Here is an 18,827-nt window from a genome sequence, read left to right as displayed (position 1 = left end):
TAGGCATGCTGCAAGGAGGCATGAGGACTGCAGATGTGGCCAGGGCAATAAATTGCCATGTCTGTACTGTGAGATGCCTAAGACAGCGCTACAGGGAGACAGGATAAACAGCTGATCGTCCTCGCAGTCGCAGACCACGTGTAACAACTGCACAGGATCGGTACACCCAAACATCACACCTGAGGGACAGGTACAGGATGGCAACAACTGGCCGAGTTACACCAGGAACGCACAATCCCTCCATCAGTGCTCAGACTGTCCGTGATAGGCTGGACTGAGGGCTTGTAGGCCTGTTGTAAGGCAGTTCCTCACCAGACATCACCGGCAACAATGTCGCCTATGGGCAAAAAAAAAACAGTCGCTGGACCAGACAGGACTGGCAAAAAGTGCTCTTCACTGACGAGTCAGGGTTTTGTCTCACCAGGGGTGATGGTCGGATTTGAATTTATTGTTGAAGGAATGAGCGTTACACCGAGGCCTATACTCTGGAGCGGGATCGATTTGGAGGTGGAGGGTCCGTCATGGTCTGGGGTGGTGTGTCACAGCATCATCGGACTGAGCTTGCCGTCGTTGCAGGCAGTCTTAATGTTGTGCGTTACAGGGAAGGAATGAATTGAATATGTCCGTAAACACACCATCCAACTGGTCTGCACATGCTCTGAGGATGCGGCTAGGGATGCCGTCTGGGCCGGCAGCCTTGCGAGGGTTAACACATTTAAATGTTTTACTCACATTGGCTGCGGTGAAGGAGAGCCCACAGACACAGCAGTACTTGAGACTGTGTTTTAATAAAGTAAAAAGGAAAGTTCAGGCAAAAATATAAATCCACAACATCAAAAGTAATTCCAAGAGAAAAAGGTAATCCTCCAAGTCAAAAGGTAAATCCACAAGGTGGTAGGTACAGCAGGAAAAAGCCTCAGAAGATAATCAAAAATAAATAAACGAGAACAAAAAACAGAGTACCACAAGAGAGTCCAACTGGAGCAACAAAATGTTCACAGCATCGTTGGGGCTGGGTGCTAACATTCAAACACAGAGCAAAGAACTGAGGAAAACTAAGGGTTTAAATACATTCCAAGGAAACGAGGCACAGGTGCAAATAATAACTGGAAACAAGCGAAAACAAAAGGGTCAAAAAGCACAATGGGGGCATCTAGTGGCCAAAACCAGAACAATCCTGGCCAAATCCTGACAAAATGCATCTTATTCAATCCCAAAGCAACAATCTCTGACAGGGCCATTTGGGAGCAGGCCTACCTATCGTCTTTGAATTAGTTGCACCCTCATTCTCAGAGTCCCTCTGCTCTTTCCTGTGTGGCATTTCACATTGAGGCCCCTTGTGTCACCGGTGGATGATGGAGCATAAGAAATACAGAGGACAGAGACAGTATAGGACTAGTAGGACAGAGACAGTAAAGGACTAATAGGACAGAGACAGTATAGGACTAGAATGAGACGGACAGTATAGGACTAGTAGGACAGAGACAGTAGAGGACTAATAGGACAGAGACAGTATAGGACTAAAATGAGACGGACAGTATAGGACTAGTAGGACAGAGACAGTAAAGGACTAATAGGAGAGAGACAGTACAGGACTAGTAGGACATAGACAGTAAAGGACTAATCGGAGAGACACAGTATCGGACTAGTAGGAGACAGTATAGAACCAGTAGGACAGTATAGGACTAGAATGAGACAGACAGTATTGGACTAGTAGGACATAGACAGTAAAGGACTAATCGGAGAGACACAGTATCGGACTAGTAGGAGACAGTATAGAACCAGTAGGACAGTATAGGACTAGAATGAGACAGACAGTATTGGACTAGTAGGACAGAGACAGTAAAGGACTAATAGGAGAGACACAGTGCAGGACTAGTAGGACAGAGACAGTAAAGGACTAATCGGAGAGACACAGTATCGGACTAGGAGGAGACAGTATAGAACCAGTAGGACAGTATAGGACTAGAATGAGACAGACAGTATTGGACTAGTAGGACAGAGACAGTAAAGGACTAGTAAGACAGAGACAGTAAAGGACTAGTAGGAAAGACAGTGTAGGACTAGTAAGACAGACAGTATAGGACTAGAAGGAGAGACAGTATAGGACTAGTAGAGACAGTGTAGGACTAGAAGGAGAGCCAGTATAGGACTAGAAGGAGAGCCAGTATAGGACTAGAAGGAGACAGTAAATGACTAGTAGGAGACAGTAAATGACTAGTAGGAGAGACACAGTATAAGACTAGTAGGATACAGTAAAGGACTAGAATAAGAGAGGCAGTACAGGACTAGTAGGAGACAGTATTGGACTAGTAGTAGACAGTATAGGCTTAGTTTGACAGAGACAATATAGGACTAGTAGGACAGAGACAGTATAGGACTATTAGGAGAGACAGTATTGGACTAGTAGGACAGAGACAGTATAGGACTAGTAGGACAGAGACAATATAGGAATAGTAGGACAGAGACAATATAGGAATAGTAGGACAGAGACAGTATAGGACTAGTAGGACAGACAGTATAGGACTAGTAGGACAGACAGTATAGGACTAGTAGGACAGAGAAGGTATAGGACTAGTAGGACATAGACAATATAGGACTAGTTGGACAGAGACAGTATAGGACTAGTATGACAGAGACAATATAGGACTGGTTGGACAGAGACAATATAGGACTAGTAGGACAGAGACAGTATAGGACTAGAAGGAGAGACAGTATAGGACTAGTAGGACAGAGACAGTATAGGACTAGAAGGAGAGACAGTATAGGACTAGTAGGACAGAGACAGTATAGGACTAGTAGGACAGAGACAGTATAGGACTAGTAGGACAGAGACAGTATAGGACTAGTAGGACAGAGACAGTATAGGACTAGTAGGACAGAGACAGTATAGGACGAGTAGGACAGAGACAGTATAGGACTAGAATGAGAGAAACAGAATAGGACGAGTAGGACAGAGACCGTATATAGGAGTCCATTAGAGAAATATACATTTGGGTGAATTTGTCAGCTATGCTTATTCTAACCCTAGCCTTGCCCCAAACTGCTCTAATGGATCAGAATATAATGATGTAATTACATGGGGAAGGTCTCCGTGGATTCTCCGCGTGGACCGTTCAGGCTGCTCAATGACGCACTTCTCAGGCGCAACTCTCTGGTCGTCCTCACAATGTAAGTGTCCTTTTGGCTTCCGAGTCTGTTCCCTCGCCCTTGTTCTGGAAGGGCTCTTCTGAGGACAGACAGCTCTGTAGCTCAGCATAGGAATGAAACAGTGTAGATACCACGATTCGAGGGGGAGTAGAGACTAGGTGGTTTGACTTGAATTCACCCACTTAGACACAGCCTCTCATCCGTAGCTTGGGTAGAAAAAGATTTTTGTCTTCAAACTTGTTTTGGATTCGTTGACTTTTTAGACCTCGGCTGCAGCTAGGGTCACTTAGTTTTATCTGTAAATTCTTCACTCACAGGTTTTATACCCTTGTGTCAGAAGTGGGCGTTACCGCCTTTAGGGCAATTCTCTAGGCGTACCAAGTTATGGGCAAGGTCTAGATTTGACTCCTATCCAATTTTAGACAACTTCACATTTCATCTTTACCAAAACATTCTCTTTGAATTGGACATTTTCCATACAACGTACAAACGTAAACACAGCAAACATATACTAGGTAAACTGTTGACGTTACAATGTTATCTATTAACCTTTAATAACAAAACAAAAATGACATACATGTTCATAGTCCCCCCATCATCATGACCACCATTGCGGCTGACGGAAACCATTGTTCCAAAGTCCCTTTATTTCATGTTTAATGTTCTGAGGCTGGTTCTCCATAGTAACAGGACAAAGGAATTTGTCTGTGGCCTGAGATTTACCAGGGGCGTGAGGGGGTCATAAAACCCCCCAAATCTTCAGACCCCTAGATCTCTCCTCCTCTGTCGGGGTTGATCAGGACAGTCATGATAAGGTTGAGTCATCTTTAGGAGTGGATGACATCGTAGAGGTTGATGACTCATCTTTAGGAGAGGATGACATCGTGGAGGTTAACGGCTTGAGATTGAAAACACACAAGTGGCTCAAATTCAGCACTTCCGCACTGGGCAATACTGGGCAAGACTTATTAGAGCACGTTAGCCCCACTTCTCACCCACTAAGTCAGAGACCCAGACACTCACCACAACACTTGGTTCCAGGATACCGGCTCGCCGTTATCAATCAATGTTGTATTGACGCTACATGGCACAAAGTCAAACAGTGTCCTCTAAGCGGTAGGATTGTGAGCAGAAAGCCAAGAGAGATTATATTGCTTCACCCGCATACTAATTCACCCCTTGTCTGGGTGCTGGGAACCTGGGATGCACTGATGAAGACTCCATTCCTTAAGGTCAGAGCGGTGTGATCACACATTACCGCTGATGGATGGACGCAGCAAATCTCATCCTGGTGTCAGGTCAGGGTGTCACAGTGTCAGTCATGGAAGTATCAGCAAGACCTGGTGTAGGGAATACTGTAGTACTAGTCTGTCCCAGGCTCTTCAATGAGTCTGTTATCTTAACCTTTGATTTAGGAAAATCAACTGTTGTAAAATGTATTATCGTCCGTCTGCAGGCAATTTAAATGCACCATATTGGATTTAAGAATAAAAGGTTCCATTTAAAATCCTAAACATTTTAGATCGTAAATGTATAATGGTAAACAGTACAAACGGTCGACAATCGTAAACAGTTACTTTATACCCTCAATGTAGATTTCGGATTCATTTTACTCTTATGCAATACAGTTAATTACAAAAAAAGTAAAAACTCAAAGATTAAAGGTAGCCACTCAGACCTACAATATTCTCAGACATACTGTTTACATGTAACGACAACAAATAATTACACATGACCAATTAACACTGAAGAATGTGTGACAGTTGACAGGATCCCTTCTGCAGAATAAATACTATTTGACCGGCATGATGACCTGAACAGGCATTTCCAGGTTTGGCTCCTTTAACCCTGAGGAGTTTGGTGCACCGGTGGTGACAAGTTTGTAATAGGCCCCTTTGAGGGCTATGAGATAGTCATGTGGACCCTGTTCGATGACGAAGCTCCTGGACATAACGGCAATGATGTCAGAGTTCTGGATGGTGGAGAGATGGTGGGCGAACACGATGCAGGTTCGGCCCTCCCTCGCGTTATCCAGCGCCTCTTGCACCGTCTGTAGCGCGCGCACACACACACACACACACACACACTACCTGTTTTGACTTGAGGTTATTATTTATAGGGGTGCCAGGTAGGTTGTGCCTACCAGAGAAAACATTGGTTTCTCCTTTTGGTTTGGGAGGGTTTGAGTCCCATCTGGTCCGTCAAGTCTACACCAATACAAAGGACTTATGTAAAAAGTCAGGATGGAAATAAACTTTTCATAAACCCTTAAAATATTGGAAAGAACTTCAAAAACAACTATATTCTTTTGCGTGGGTTGTATTAGCAACATCAATGATTACACACACATATAATAATATCACAATGAGTTCTGGTTCCTCCAGAAATGTCCTGTACCTCGAGCCTAAAAAGAGTCCAGCCCGGTAAAGGAGTTCGGGGAACTCAAGTGACCTTTGTCACGCAATGTTTGTCCGTTCATTCAGTGTAGCGTAAACCCAGTATTAATTAATCATACAATCAATATAACAATTATTTTACCACAGAACTTTAAAGCGTATCAACTCTTACTAAGTCCTCAACTACAACTAACTACATAAATCATCACCGTATACATCACATAAAATCAAATGAAATACCGTATACAAAAAGGTTGTAGTCAGTAGGTCAGTCAAACAATCCAATCCGCCAATAGATCTCCAGCGGAGAAAGGCCACGAAGAACGGAGACGTGTAAGTCCACGGACGCAAAGAGTGGATCCGATCCTGGGTAAACTCTATTAAGCTACAAAACAAACGGAATAGAGACGGGTTGAACACATCCTCATTCACGTCTGTATCACAACCCCACTTTTGCGCAGCTGATGCTGGCTATTTAATTGGGAATTAAAGGGAAAGCGCCCTATTGGAAGGAGAAGCACTGAGACGGTTCAGGGCCGTCACAACACACACACACACACACACACACACACACACACACACACACACAAAGCTTTGAGCTGATTTCACAATCACCCATGACTCACCATGATTACTTGATTACTGCCTCTGCCTCATACAATGGACCTAAGGCACAGGCAAATTGCATGCTTGCCTTGCCTCATACCAATTCTAAAGCCATTTGAAATAGCTATCTGTAATAAAGCTATCTGTATAAATTTCAGTCTATCCTCATCAGGTTCAGGACTTCTTCTACTGCTCGTGATGATGACAGGTGGTTGTCATGGAGACATTACCTTCTCGCTCTCCGTGTCCAGGGCTGAAGTGGCTTCGTCCAGTAGCAGGATCTTAGGGTCGCGGATAATCCCCCTGGCGATTGCTATGCACTGCTTCTGTCTCCGAGAGAGCTGGGAGCCCTGGGAACCCACGTTGGAGTCATATTTCTAAAGGGGGAAATTAAAACTTTAAAAGACTACTGTGTCAAACAAAGGGCTATAGATGCCGGTTATACTCTGACAGAGTTCTTGTGACTAGAAGTTTGGCACAGAAACTGGACATTTGTATTTGGATCTTAGTGTGCGGGTATCTTTGATAGAAACAAAGATGTTAGAGTGACTTGATTTAAATGACACATCTAAATCGTTGGCGTTTCCTTCCTAATGGTGCTACAAACTTCATTTGCAATGACAGTATTGTTTTAAGTTACTACACTGACAGTGTTGTTTTAAGTCTTGTTTTAAGTTTGTACAATGTCAGTGCTGTTTTAAGTCAGTACACTGACAGCAGCATTACCTCAGGTAACGTCATGACAAAGTCGTGGAGTTGGGCTTTCTTGGATGCGGAGATGATGCCATTCAGGCTGACTTCACGCAGGTTGTCTCCGATGCTGCAGTCAAACAGAATGGGCTCCTGGGATACGATGCCGATCTTGGAGCGCAGGTACGTGGCCATCAATAATCTGCTATTGCAACATGGAAAATCCAGTCAACTATCCTGTGAACTAATCCAGCTCCCAGGATACCCCCACCCTCTTACAGTCCTTATACCTCTAGAGACATATATGGGGATATTGCGTGCTGCTGAGAGAAACTGAGGACTCACCACTTTGCCCTGTTCGGGGTCATAGAATCTGTCCAGTAGCTGGATGCTGGTGCTCTTCCCACAGCCACTGCTGCCCACAAAGGCCAGTGTTTGGCCCGGGCTTTACCGACACGTTGAGGCAGTTCAGCACCTGGATGTCTGGCCGGATCGGGTACGTGAACTTACAGTCAATGAACTCTAAGTTCCCGCTGAAATCAGGCTGGACGAGAGAGAGAGAGAGAGGGGGCGTGAGCAAGAGAGAGAGAGGGGGCGTGAGCAAGAGAGAGAGAATGAGTGTGTGTTTGTGTGCGCTTGAGCGACATGTACCCATTGGACATGTACCCATGTACCCATGTCCCCCTCGTTGCTGTAGACGCTGATCTTTGGCACGCGGTCGAGGAGCTGGAAGAAGCGGGCAGCTGAGATCTTGGCCTCGGCGTAGTCTGGGGGTGTAGGTAGAGGCTCGGCCCAGCGCTGTGCCACTTGTCACTATGGCTGAGATCACTCTGAACCAATCACAGAGAGACCATGTGGTTTAGTCAAGTTAATATATAGGAATTAACAAAGGTGGTGTAGGTAGTGGAATACATCTTGGACAATGTGATTTCATGGTCTGTTTATGAAGTAGACAGACAGGCAGACAGGCAGACAGTTTCTCTCACCTGAAGAGCAGGCTGTAGTGGAGGCCCTCCTGGCGCACTAGGTACCCTCCAAACCTGTAGGAGGCGCTGTTGGACATGAAGACAACACAATGGGCGAAGCCGTAGCAGGTGCTGTACACGTTGGCCTTCTGCTTGGCGGCCTGGTACGGAGCCTCCAGGTGAGCCTTGTACATCTCCACAAAGCTCTGTTCCTTCCCCAGTTAACAAAGGTGATGGTGCGGATGTTGTTCAGGGCCTCGCCAGAGATCTACAAAAGATACCACAGAGATGTCGCAACCACCCACCACTACCACCGTGTAAGTCTAGAATAGGAAGTAGGAACTGTATACAGTACAGGAACTCTACGCATGATCTCTAACACACTGTAAGGTAAGCCCTCCAGTGGGTTTACTGTGACAAGGTTTCAGGAAGCGCGCACCTGATGTCTATAACAGACATTACAATAGTTACAGGCTGAAATATCTTACAATATGACACAACGGAAGTTCTGTGGTAGTGACTTTGCTTGAACAACCCTAACAGAAGCTTTCGAGAAACATGTTGATAACGTGTTGATAACTCATGTGAGAAGTTAGTGACAATTCACTTCCAGTCACAGTAGCACTATGTGACTCCAGCCTGTGTTACAAACAGCCCTGGTCAGTGAGTCGGTGGAGTACGGTGGAGTACGGTGGAGTACTGTAGCCTACCCGTCCTGCATCCTCCACGGCTTGTTTGTCCTGCTTGGCGAAGCCAGTGAGCATCTTAGCCTGGAAGCCTCTGGAAAGAGCCAGGGAGGGCAGGAAGCACATGATGACCAGGCTGCACATTGGGTCTGCTGCATTAGTTCCAAAGCACTTAATTAAATCAAGTATTTGAAAGACACTAATACTATTTGGTCTGGGGTCTGGTAACTGCCCTCTATGAGGACTATATGAGGACTATATGAGGTCCATACTGACCCCTTGGACCTGTGTGGTCAGAGCCCCAGGGCTGTTCCTGTGGTCATCAAATCAGCCCACCTCCTGACCCAACATGGCGTGGAAACTCATCCTCCTCAAGTGCCTTGTCAGCAGCTCACCAAACTTAGAGAAGGCATAGCCCTGGGGCAGACACCGACACCATCTGATGAGGTTAAGGGAAATGAATGACAAAAAGACAGATGAAATAGGCTTCTCTTTTCACAGAGTTTAGAGAAGCGGGAGAAAGGATCCGGTTGATGTGAAGATTAAATATGTATTTTAGAACAAGTAACATTAAAGAAAAGTGAGCATGGAGGGAGGGAGGGAGGGAGGGAGGGAGGGAGGGAGGGAGGGAGGGAGGGGGGGGAGGGAGGGAGGGAGGGAGGGAGGGAGGGAGGGAGGGAGGGAGGGAGGGAGGGAGGGAGGGAGGGAGGGAGGGAGGGAGGGAGGGAGGGAGGGAGGGACATGTACTTGGAGCATATGGGTGATGAAGGAGGTCACTCTGACCAGCTCAAAGAACATGCAGATACCATTGATCTCCCACCTCTGAGCCTCTGGGTCTGGTATGGAGAATGTCTACAGGAACCAACCATTCCACTTCCCGCGCCGACAGAGATGGTCGCCTCACTTTGCGTTCCTAGGAAACTATGCAGTATTTTTATTTTTTTACGTGTTATTTATTACATTGGTACCCCAAGTAATCTTAGGTTTTATTACATACAGTCGGGAGGAACTACTGGATATAAGAGCAACGTCAACTCACCATCATTACAACCAGGAATACGACTTTCCCGAAGCGGATCCTGTGTTTTTCCCACCACCTGGGAGAATGGATCGGATCCCAGCCGGCGAACCAATACAACGACGCCGTAAAAGGGGAAGACGAAGCGGTCTTCTGGTCAGGCTCCGGAGACGGGCACATTGCGCACCACTCCCTAGCATTCTCCTCGCCAATGTCCAGTCTCTTGACAACAAGGTTGATGAAATCCGAGCAAGGGTAGCATTCCAGAGAGACATAAGAGACTGTAACATTCTTTGCTTCACGGAAACATGGCTCACTCGAGACACGCTATTGGAGTCGGTACTTCCAGCTGGTTTCTTCACACATCGCGCTGACAGAAACAAGCATCTTTCTGGTAATAAGAGGGGCGGGGGGGTATGCCTTATGATTAACGAGACGTGATGTGATCATAACAACACACATGAACTCAAGTCCTTCTGTTCACCTGACTTAGTATTCCTCACAATCAAATGTCGACAACATTATCTACCAAGAGAATTCTCTAAGATCATAATCACAGCCGCATATATTCCCCCCCAAGCAGACACATCGACGGCCCTGAACAAACTGTATTTGACTCTATGTAAACTGGAAACCACATATCCTGAGGCTGCATTCATTGTAGCTGGGGATTTAAACAAGGCTAATCTGAAAACAAGACTCCCTAAATTCTATCAGCATATCGATTGAGCTACCAGGGCTGGTAAAACCCTGGATCATTGTTATTCTAACTTCCGCGACGCACATAAGGCCCTCTCCCACCCTCCTTTCGGAAAAGCTGACCACGACTCCATTTTGTTGCTTCCAGCCTATAGACAGAAACTAAAACAGGAAGCTCCCGCTCTCAGGTCTGTTCAGCGCTGGTGAACGCTGCAGCGCTGGTGTCAAACACAACATATCCCAATATGGGATACCGCCCCGTAGCACTCACTTCCGTCATCATGAAGTGCTTTGAGAGACTAGTCAAGGACCATATCACCTCCACCCTACCTGACACCCTAGACCCACTCCAATTTGCTTACCGCCCCAATAGGTCCACAGATGACACAATCGCAAGCACACTGCACACTGCCCTAACCCATCTGGACAAGAGGAATACCTATGTGAGAATGCTGTTCATCGACTACAGCTCAGGATTTAACACCATGGTACCCTCCAAACTCGTCATCAAGCTCGAGACCCTGGGTCTCGACCCGGCCCTGTGCAACTGGGTACTGGACTTTCTGACGGGCCGCCCCCAGGTGGTGAGGGTAGGTAACAACATCTCCACCCCACTGATCCTCAACACTGGGGCACCACAAGGGTGCGTTCTGAGCACTCTCCTGTTCACCCACGACTGCGTGGCCATGCACGCCTTCAACTCAATCATCAAGTTTGCAGACGACACTACAGTGGTAGGCTTGATTACCAACAACGACGAGACGGCCTACAGGGAGGAGGTGAGGGCCCCCGGAGTGTGGTGTCAGGACAATAGCCTCACACTCAACGTCAACAAAACAAAGGAGATGATCGTAGACTTCAGGAAACAGCAGAGGGAGTAGCCCTCTATCCACATCAATGGGACAGTGGTGGAGAGGGTAGTAAGTTTTAAGTTCCTTGGCGAACACATCACGGACAAACTGAAATGGTCCACCAACACAGACAGCGTGGTGAAGAATGCGCATCAGCGCCTCTTCAACCTCAGGAGGCTGAAGAAATTCGGCTTGTCGCCAAAAGCACTCACAAACTTTTACAGATGCACAATTGAGAGCATCCTTTCGGGCTGTATCACTGCCTGGTACAGCAACTGCTCCGCCCACAACCGTAAGGCTCTCCAGAGGGTAATGAGGTCTGCACAACGCATCACCGGGGGCAAACTACCTGCCCTCCAGGACACCTACACCACCAGATGTCACAGGAAGGCCATAAAGATCATCAAGGACAACAACCACCCGAGCCACTGCCTGTTCACCCCGCTATCATCCAGAAGGCGAGGTCAGTACAGGTGATTCAAAGCAGGGACTGAGAGACTGAAAAACAGCTTCTGTCTCAAGGCCATCAGACTGTTAAACAGCCACCACTAACATTGAGTGGCTGCTGCCATACATGTAAAAAATGTATGACTAGCCACTTTAATACCATCGATACCATCTACTGCATCTTGCCTATGCCGTTCTGTACCATCACTCATTCATATATCTTTATGTACATATTCTTCATCCCTTTACACTTGTGTGTGTGTATAAGGTAGTTGTTGTGAAATTGTTAGGTTAGATTACTCGTTGGTTATTACTGCACTGTCGGAACTAGCACAAGCATTTCGCTACACTCACATCAACATCTGCTAACCATGTGTATGTGACAAATCAAATTTGATTGATTTGAGGAACACACACACACACATACACACATACACTTATTAAGTTAATGAACCGATATTCAATGAAGACGGTCTTGGTTAATACTCCACCCCTCCACCTTACCGCCAGAATCTGACTGAAGAGCAGGGAGTACACTGGGTTGACTCCCCCGTTGACAGCAGCTCCGATGGTTCCAAACAGCATGTAGGGCCATTCAGGGGCATTGTACTTCAGGATCCTGGACACTGGAGCAGGCTCAACATGCTCCTCCACCTCCTCTACAAAGGCACTCTGGACACATACACACGTGTATGGACTGTGGATACATGTCTAACAAATGCACACGTGTAAACTGTAGATTACCTGGAAAGGGTAAGTAGTAAGTAACACCCGTTTAACCCTGTTGATGACTTCCATACCAACCTCCTTCACACACACACACACACACACACACACACACACACACACACAGACCTTGCCCGCATCTGCCTGAGATACAAAGGATTCTGCTTCTGGAATGAGGTTGGACAGCTGTGAGCGGGTCCTCTTCCTGATAAAGGCTCTGCACATGTCAATGCACTACCAAGATACAAAATGGCATCATCAGTCAATATTCTGGCACAAAATGTCTGCCGTGCTTCACCCAGATGTGTGTCGGATTACAAGGAAACCAGATGTGAGTGAGGCCTTGTGAAAAGGATGTGAAGTGCATCATGAGAGATGTATTTCTACAGTACCTGAGACTGGCCCTGTATCTTCTATGAGGTACGCACCAACATCTCCATCTCCCTGGATAGATTCTTCTGCTCTGGCTCGTCGTTGCCCGCACTGACACAGGCAAAAGGAGGGAGGTTATTACACAAAATGTTAGAAGAAATGTTTTGTTAAAAATGTTCCTGCACATTAATTTCTCTCTTAATACTTTTTATGTTGACAAAAGTGCGTTCAAGTCAACTTTAGAATTTTGGCAGAGGATGGGAATGCATTGATTTCATAGGGACCTACTCTGTCTGGCCTTCCAGTTGAGAGCCTTGTCTCCTTGGCTTTGTAGGGTGACCAGAGTGAAGTAAACACCCTTCCTCTCCAGCAGCTCATCATGCTTGCCCCTCTCCACCGCCCGCCCATATGCTCGTAGCCCACGATCACGTCCGCGTTCTTAATGGTGGACAGATGATGGGCCATTGCGTACCTTATAGAAGATAAACACGAGACCGTTATCCTACCTGGCTACTGTAAATATGGTTATTTTCATGGTTGTTTTTCTACCATTTGTCACGTACTTAGGTCTGATCCTGTTGTATGAACGATGATACGAAAACACAATCTATCATCAGAGTTATCCTAACTATTATTACTGTAATTAATTGATCCTAGCAGAGACACTTCCTGGTCACTTCCTGCTTTATTTAGGGAAGAGGGTGCTATTTGGGACGCAACCACCCACTTTGTCCAGAGCCTCCTGTACCACAGCCTCACTCTCATTGTCCAGAGTGGAGGTGGCCATGTCCAGCAGTAGGATCCGGGGGTTCCTGACCAGGGCCTGGGCGATGGCGATACGCTGCTTCTGACCGCCGCTCATCTGACCTCTGCCCTCTCCCACCATCGTGTCAAATTTACCTAGCCATTTCACACCAGTTACACTAGCCCTCAGTGTATAGCACGCTAAATGATGTCAACCTCACCTGTGGTAGGCCCAATATAAAGTTGTAGGCATTAGCCTCTTTGGTGGCATGGATGATGTCATCCAGGGTGACTCCGGGGTGACCGTAGCGGACATTCTCGCCGATGGTTGTGGCGAACAGCACGGGCTCCTGCTCCACGATGCCCATCAACGAACGTAGCCATTGGATGTTCAAGCCTCTGATGTCATGGCCATCCAAGGTCACCTGAGACAAGGCATAAACAAGGAGAAAGAGAGGATGGGAGGGAGGGAGGGAGAAAAATGGGATATTTCAAATGTCTCTACACTATTTCCTCTAAAGACTCTCTCAATGATACACTTTAGTGGAGGTGCACTTTTGTATTGATAGAGGTAGCATTATTTTACTAATGTGTTACATCTTGTTAAATATAAACTCGGCAAAAAAAGAAACATTCTCATTGTCAACTGAGTTTATTTTCAGCAAACTTAACATGTGTAAATATTTGTATGAACATAACAAGATTCAACAACTGAGACATAAACAGAACAAGTTCCACACACATGTGACTAACAGAAATGGAATAATGTGTCCCTGAACAAAAGGGGGGGGTCAAAATCAAAAGTAACAGTCAGTATCTGGTGTGGCCAACAGCTGCATGAAGTACTGCAGTGCATCTCCTCCACATGGACTGCACCAGATTTGCCAGTTCTTGCTGTGAGATGTTACCGGGCTCCGGGCTCTTCACTGGCCATGGCAGAACTGACATTCCTGTCTTGCAGGAAATCACGCACAGAACGAGCAGTATGGCTGGTGGCATTGTCATGCTGGGGGGTCATGTCAAGATGAGCCTGCAGGAAGGGTACCACATGAGGAAGGAGGATGTCTTCCCTGTAACGCACAGCACTGAGATTGCCTGCAATGATAACAAGCTCAGTCCGATGATGCTGTGACACACCGTCCCAGACCATGACGGACCCTCCACCTCGATCCCGCTCCAGAGTACAGGCCTCGGTGTAACACTCATTCCTTCGACTATAAATGTGAATCCGACCATCACCCCTGGTGAGACAAAACCCTGACTCGTCAGTGAAGAGCACTTTGTGCCAGTCCTGTATGGTCCAGCAACGGTGGGTTTGTGCCTATAGGCGACATTGTTGCCGGTGATGTCTGGTGAGGACCTGCCTTACAACAGGCCTACAAGCCCTCAGTCCAGCCTCTCTCGGCCTATTGCGGACAGTCTGAGCACTGATGGAGGGATTGTGCGTTCCTGGTGTAACGCTGGCAATTGTTGTTGCCATCCTGTACCTGTCCCGCAGGTGTGATGTTTGGGTGTACCGATCCTCTGCAGGTGTTGTTACACGTGGTATGTCCGTCCTGTCTCTCTGTAGTGCTGTCTTAGGCATCTCACAGTACGGACATTGCAATTTATTGCCCTGGCCACATCTGCAGTCCTCATGCCTCCTTGCAGAATGCCTAAGGCACGTTCAGGGACCCTGAGCAGGGACCCTGGGCATCTTTCTTCTGGTGTTTTTCAGAGTCCGTAGAAATGCCTTTTTAGTGTCCTATGTTTTCATAACTGTGACCTTAATTGCCTACAGTCTGTAAGCAGTTAGTGTCTTAACGACCATTCCACAGGTGCATGTTCATTCATTGTTTATGGTTCATTGAACAAACATGGGAAACAGTTTTTAAACCTTTACAATGAATATCTGTGAAGTTATTTGGATTTTTACGAATTATTTTTGAAAGACAGGGTCCTGAAAAAGGGACATTTCTTTTTTTTCTGAGTTTATGTAATGGAAGATAACTTACCATGCCCTCCTTCGGGTCGCAGAATCGTTGGATGAGCTGCACGGCAGTACTCTTCCTCGCTCCACTGGGCCCCACAAAGGCAGTCGTCTAGCCAGAATTCACTGCTACACTCAGCTGGTCCAGGATCTGACACGGCACAAAACAAATTACAGACTGCATCTTTACGGAAATATTCCACGATCGCCCTGCGACACAATAATCAGATGCATGTCATCGTTATAGGAAATACAAAGCCACAATACCACGACTTCAGGTCTGGATGGGTAGTGAAAAGGTGACGTTATGGAACTCAATGGCCCCTTTGACCTTGTCCAGTTTGTACCCTGCTTCTGAGAGGCAGTCGATGTCCGGCCCCTAGGCGCAGTGACACAGCCAGACAAATGGCAGTATTAACCACCAGGGCTGTTTAAAGTGAGCGTGCACACAAAGTAAATTGAATGCTCAATGAAATTCTCCAACAATGTTGAGATTCCCACCTTGTCGATGATCTCAAAGATGATGGTAGCAGCTTCTCTTCCTGCAGCAAATGCCTCCAGACATGGAGATGCCTGCCCTAAGTTCAGGGCTGCTATCAGCACACCAAAGAAAACCTGTGATGACAGACAAGACACAGGACAGATGAGGTGATTATTATTCATTCAAAAACCAAAGAAATTTGATTCACAGTCTATAGCTGAACTACTTACGGACTCTTTATAAAGTATACTTCATGGTGTTGGCCGTATGGTTACAAAATAGTACCTGTAACAGTGTTCCGGGCTGTACTCCTGTGTGTCCACCACTAGGCTGGATCCGTACCAGAAGGCCAGGGCGTAACACAGGAAGATGATAAACCACATGTAGCCTGTGAAGAAGCCCATGATCAGGCCCTTCCTGATGCCCCAACGCTGAGCTGAGATCAGGTTCTTGTCATACCTGGGAGAGAGAGAGAGAAAGGGATAGAGGGTTGAAGATGCAATCTGGGATCTTAAGCACGACAAAATCGTAACATATCGTACGAATTGGATTCGTAACATATCACACGAATTCCAACAAACAACTGTGATTTTTTTTGCAGGACGTAACATATACTAAATGGATGATGTAGTACACAATTGGATGATGTAGTACACAAAAAGCAGGGACCCGTTTTGGCTTGTAAGCACTACTTTCAAAACTACTTGCTGAAATTACACAAAAGCTCTGGAGCGTCCCTTTAAACTACTAGTTGCCACTTAAGGAGAAAACAATTAATGGAATTAAACAGTATATTGTGAGCCTAATCAACGTAAAGAAATGTCAAATTTGGATGGCGAGTACTTACACTTACAAATTCAGCAAGTAACTAAAGAAGAAAATGTTGGGTCAGTTTCAGTCATGTTATTATATTACTTCTCCACTTCCTTTAGCTCTCCTCCGAAAGCAGCCACTGTTCTGATGGAGGTGAGCACCTCGTCGGCCACGGCTCCAGCCTTAGCATAGGCCAGCAGCTCCTGACCTGTTAGCTTGGCTACAAACTAGACGAGAGCAGAGGAGGTAAGTAGAAAGGTGCAGTCAGTACAGTACACTTACTAACTCCAACATCAATGGAGCTCATTGAGAATCGACACATAGTAAATTAATCATGTAAATCATAGGCCTGGTCCTAATACTCATAAATGAGCTTTCCTTCTCATCTTTAACTTTCATTGTCTCCTTTAGTAAATTGCTTTCATCTATCCATTCCTAACAGAGTTAAACGGAGAAGAGGGAAGGAAAGGGACCATTTCAGTGTATTGGGACAGGAAGTGACCACATTGATTGACGTTGACCATCCTACCAGAGCCATGAGGGCGGCCCCTACTCCAATGAGAGGGCTGGCTGCGGTGATGATGAGCGTTAGCTTCCATCCCTTCACAAAGCCAATCGCAAAACCACACAGGAAGGTGGTGAAGCGCTGGATAAAGATGCTCACTTGATCCGCCATGGAGTCATTGATCTTGTTGATGTCGCTGTGAAATAGCGGGGAACACCACAGACAGAGTCATGAGAATCATTAACGTTTTTCCAGGTCAGGTTCAAGAACAACTACAGATGTAGATTCTTAATTTGACCCAGTTTGCTACAGCAGGAAAATAATCCTGCAGCAACAGGAAATGTGAATTATTATGTGGACCATAGTTAAAACCTCTTGAGTGTAGGGGGCAGTATTTTGATGTTTGGATGAAAAACGTACCCATATTAAACTGCCTATTTCTCAGGCCCAGAATCTAGAATATGCATTTAATTGTCAGATTAGGATAGAAAACACTCTAAAGTTTCCAAACTGTCAAAATATTGTCTGTGAGTATAACAGAACTGATATTGCAGGCGAAAATCAAACCAGGGAGTGGCTTCTATTTTGAAAGCTCCATGTTCCATAGCCTGCCTTCGCTCCATTTAAAAGGATATCAACCAGATTCATTTTCCTATGATGTGAACAGTCTTTAGACATAGTTTCAGGCTTTTATTTTGAAAAATGACCGAGAAAGTTCACATCGCGTCATTGTATGGCTGGGTGCCAGCAGCGTTTTGTATGCGCAACAGCTTGGTGCAGCCATTTTCTTTCTCTCTACTATTGAAGAAGCTACATTCCCAGTTTATATATTATCAATTATATATTGTAATATTTTATATTTTTAGTAGTTAAATTTGAATTTGACGCTCTGCAATTCAGCGGTGGTTGACCAAAATGATCCCGCTAACAGGATGGGTGCATCAGGAAGTTAATTAATGGACATTTTTGTAGGGGTTGATACAGGTTTTGTTAGGGCAAATAAAGTCTGAAATTTCTGTGTTTTTCTCTTACTCTGACATGCGTGTGTTTAACTCTCCAGTCGAGGTGCAGTCGAACCAGCCAATCTCCATCCTCATCACCTTCCTGAAGTACATCTTTCTGATGATCTGGATCTGTCGCGCTGCAGACGTCACCCACAACGTGATCTAAAAGAGAAATAAGGCATTCAAAGCAATCAAGATCTAGCTCTCTGTCATCAAACTGCTTGAACTCAGTATGTTGATGCCAACTATATACTTCCTTGAAGGTATCCTAGCAGGAAAACTGCGCATCCGATGGCAACGTAATAGTAGGCAAAATTGGTCATCTCCTACTCAATGTCCAGAAGCCTGAGAATGAATGTCATACAGATGTAGGTTAAAATATAAAATATATTTTTCTATCCTCAATCCTTGATATATAAATTCCATGTGTAGCAACGTTCTACTCTTCTGTGCAGCGACGAATAGGACTTACCCACATGTTAAATTCTTCATCTTATCAGTCTTGGTGCTGTCCAGCCAGTCTGTCCATACTGACTGGTTCTTCCACTGTATGGTGTTGTTGATACGTTCCTTCCTGGGGTCCAGGAGCTCCTGTAACTCGATGTTGTACTCAATGAAGGTGTCGGTGAGCATCCAGAACACCAGCAGCATGAGAGGCTTGGCGGAACCGTGGAGGAAGGCATACACACTACCCCCCAGCATCAT

General features: G+C 45.9%; 1 pseudogene; it reads right to left on the bottom strand.

The window, feature by feature from the left end:
- Positions 1-6,104: 6,104 nt before the first annotated feature.
- LOC112267706 lies at positions 6,105-18,827 on the bottom strand (annotated as a pseudogene).

This window comes from Oncorhynchus tshawytscha, linkage group LG14, assembly GCF_018296145.1.
Source record: "Oncorhynchus tshawytscha isolate Ot180627B linkage group LG14, Otsh_v2.0, whole genome shotgun sequence".
Taxonomy (NCBI): domain Eukaryota; kingdom Metazoa; phylum Chordata; class Actinopteri; order Salmoniformes; family Salmonidae; genus Oncorhynchus; species Oncorhynchus tshawytscha.
This window is presented reverse-complemented; position numbering and strand designations above follow the sequence as displayed.